This window comes from Orycteropus afer, unplaced genomic scaffold (assembly GCF_000298275.1).
Source record: "Orycteropus afer afer isolate SDZICR_OR568_19922 unplaced genomic scaffold, OryAfe1.0 scaffold00627, whole genome shotgun sequence".
NCBI lineage: Eukaryota > Metazoa > Chordata > Mammalia > Tubulidentata > Orycteropodidae > Orycteropus > Orycteropus afer.
In genome coordinates, this window is record NW_006922214.1 from 760,743 (window position 1) to 764,601 (window position 3,859).

At 37.4% G+C, this 3,859-nt stretch overlaps 1 pseudogene; it reads right to left on the reverse strand.

The window, feature by feature from the left end:
• Positions 1 to 352: 352 nt before the first annotated feature.
• LOC122151636 lies at positions 353 to 1,065 on the reverse strand (annotated as a pseudogene).
• Between the last annotated feature and the right edge of the window lie 2,794 nt (positions 1,066 to 3,859).

Here is a 3,859-nt window from a genome sequence, read left to right on the forward strand (position 1 = left end):
CCAAAAAACCAAGAAAATAAAATTCCCATTAAAAGAATGATACATAAGAGAAATAAACAAAATGTTTGACTTTGTAAAGTTTGCTCCTACTAAACCAACACAAACTACATTATGGTATATTTTTTTAAATGTCTTTACATTAAGGGTTGTAAAATTGCATTCTCAGAAGCAGAGGGGATTTTAGAGCCTTAGCCAGTCATTATGCTGATGAAGTTACTTTTCAGTGACTTCTCACTTCTTTGATATTCCAAGGGAACAAGCATCAATTAAGGCATTAACTTTTATCATACCTTTCTTTTGGTGGTAACTTCTGATACAGAAAAGGGTCTTTGGCGTATCTTCACCACATAATTCACTGATGACACTTTCCTTTGGTATGTATTTGCTGATGCTTAGTAAGATTTGAGGTCCTACAGAAAGCTGTCCCACACTCATATGGCTTCTCTCCAGTATGGATTCTCTAGTGGTGAATAGGAATTGTGATCTGGCTGAATGCTTTTCCACACTCTATACTCACAGGGCTTTTCTCCTAAGTGAATTCTCTGGTGATTAATAAGGGCTAAGCTCACACTGAAGGCTTTCCCACACACCTCACACTCATAAGGTTTCTCATCAGTGTGGATTCTTTGATGTTTGATTAGGTCTGAGCTTACACTAAATGTTTTGGTACACTCATTATATTCATGGGGTTTCTCTCCATTGTGGATCCTTTGATGTATAATCAGGTGAGCCTTCACATTGAAGGCTTTCCTACACTCATGACAAATATAAGGCTTCTCACCAGTGTGGATTCTTTCATGCACAAGGAGGGTTAAGCAGATGCTGAAGGCTTTTCCACAGTGATCACACTCCTAAGATTTCTCTCTTGTATGGATTGTCCACTGTCAAACAAGGCCTGAGCTCTGGGCACTCAGAGCTTTCTGCACTTAATACACTTATACATTCTTTCTTCTGTGGGCCTGCCCTCACGACTAACTGGCTTTCAAACTGAGAGGATTTTTCACATCCAGGAACTTGTAAATTATCCTCATTATATGTACTGGTGACTTTCTGGTGTTGGTCCATTCTTTCAAAAATCTTCCTTCAGAGTTGCTATCCTGTTCACATCTCTGGCTTTGCTTCCTGAAACAATAAACAAATTTTTCAAATGTGACTTTTTTCCCTGCTGCCTAGGCAATATGATGTAAGTCAGACAGACTTACTAGAAATCTCAAACATGGCCAGTAAGCCCAACTGTATGACAACCAGATTACATGTTTTCATCTGTCTGTAGTGTGACACAGTAACATCACAGAACTATTGGAATGAATGTCTGACTCTAGGTATTTAAAACTATTCTCAATAAAGATACCTAAAAGACAGAATCTAGACAAAAGAAACTATAAACGTTTAGTTCCTCCTTAGAAGACTGTTTTATCATAAGTAATCAGGAAACAAGACAAATTAAAATGTATTTGTAGACAGTAGAGTAGATGAAGGAATATGGGAATGGAGAAGGCAGAATAAAGATATTCAATTAATAAGTAAGACTATTTTCAATAGCCTCATATGCATATGAAAGCCAGACAATGTATAAAGAAGACCACAGAAGAACTGATGCATTTGAATTGTGGTGTTGGCGAAGAATACTGAAAATACCATGGACTGCCAGAAGAACAAACAAATCTGTCTTGGAAGAAGTATAGCTGGAATGCTCCTTAGAAGCTAGAATAACTGTACTTTGGTCATGTTGTTAGGAAGGACCATTCCTAGAGAAGGATCTCACGCTTGTTAAAGTAGAGGGTCAGTGAAAAAGGGAAAGACCTTCAAAAAAGTGGATTGATATAGTGGCTGTAATGATGGGCTAAAGTGTACCAACAATTGTGAGGATGGTGCAAGACCTGGCAGCGTCTCATTCTGTTGTACACAGGGTCACTGTGTTGGTCAGAACCAACTCGATAGCACCTAACAACAACAAGAAGTTTGGAGAAGAGACAACATTATTGACAGGTATGTTTTACTACCCACAGCCATCTACACTCTTTAGGCTGAAAGAGACACACAGGAATAAAAGACACTCTGCCCATTTCTAAGTCACTACTAATGCTGCAGCTGTTGTTGTTAATGATAAACAGTATCACAGCAACAGGCATGCTTTGTCTCCTTTGGAATTATAACAGAGTGGACACTTCACTTCCCCAAAGAAAGAGGTCCCAACAGCTCATTCCATCTTTATAGTTCAGACCAACACGTGGAAAACTTGATGGATGCCATCAAGAAATGCCAGCTCTAACAAACCCAATTCCATCTCCAAACTTGATTAAACTTCTGCTCTGAACCAAAATCATACAAATTATCCCTCCCTTTTTTCTTTTTACAAATTACTGTTTCAACAGTTATAAGTTGACCCTTGACATGGTGTCATGAGATGGCACTTAAACCTCTGTGATCTTTTTCCCCAAAACCTATAACCTCAGTCTAGTTGGCACTTAAACCTCTGTGATCTTTTTCCCCAAAACCTATAACCTCAGTCTAGTCATGAAAAAAACAACAAATGAACCCCAGTTGAGGGTACTATTCCTCAAAATTGTCAAGGTCACCAAAAACAAGGAAAGTCTGAGAAACTGTCAGTCAAGAGGAATCTAAGGATATATAACACCTAAATGTAATGTACTAGTACTATCCTGATAGGATCCTGGAGCAGAAAAAGGACATTGGTAAAAAGTAAGAAAATATGAATAAGTATGAACTTTAGTTAATAATAATGTAACAATATTCATCCATTAGTTGTGATAAATGTATCACACTAATGTAAAACATCAATAAGGGAATCTGAGTGTAGTATATATGAGAACTCTCTGTACTATCTTTGTAATTTTTCTGTATATCTAAACTATTCTAAAATGAAAAGTGTATTCAAATATTGCTTCATGTTTTTGAATAGGTAATACACAATTCAAAACAATCTAATAAAATACACATTAAGAAGTCTTATTTCCACCCTAATCCTCCCAGTTTTCTGCAGCCCATAGGTAAGCATTTTAATTAGTTTCTTATTACAAACATGAATTTTTGTCCCTTCCCCAATTTTCTTATACTATGTACTGTTCTGTATCTTGCTCTTTTCACTTCACAATAGGGTGGCTATACATAGAAATCTTCTTTATAGCTACCTGGCATTCAATTAAGGAGCTCTGGTGGTGTAGTGGTTAAGACATTTGGCTGTTAACCAATCGGTTGGTGGTTTGAACCCACCAGCTGCTCTGTGGAAGAAAGATTAGGCAGTCTGCTTCTGCAAAGATTTATAGCCTTGAAAACCTGATAAGGGTCACTATGAGTCAGAATCAACCCAATGGCAGTGAATTTTTTGTTTTCTGGCATTCCATTGTATTCTGCTTCCTTTTTCCTTGTGTCTTTTTTTTTTTTTTTTTTTAAGTTTTCACTGTGATTTGGGTGAAAGTTTATAGAGCAACTTAGTTTTCCATTCAATGATTCTTAGGCATTTTGTCATGACATTGTATGCAATCCCTGAAATGTAACAGCACTCATCCCCCTTCCTCACTGTGTTACATTTCCACTTGTCCTTCGTTTCTATCCTTTCCTGCCTTCTGAACTTTGTCTCTTGGCAAATGAGGCCCTTTTGATCTATAGTTGATAATTTTAGAGTGCATACCTCCCTAGTGTTATTATTTACCTTATAGACCTCTCTATTGTTTGGCTGAAAGTTGAGCCATGGGGGTCACCTTAGCTCCAGCCTTGAAGGGTGACTAAAGGCCATAGTCTTGGGGGTTCTACCTGTCTCTCACACCACTAAGCTTTTTTTTTTTTTTCTTTTTCTTATTGTGATTTGGGTGAAGGTTTACAGAGAAAATTCACTTTG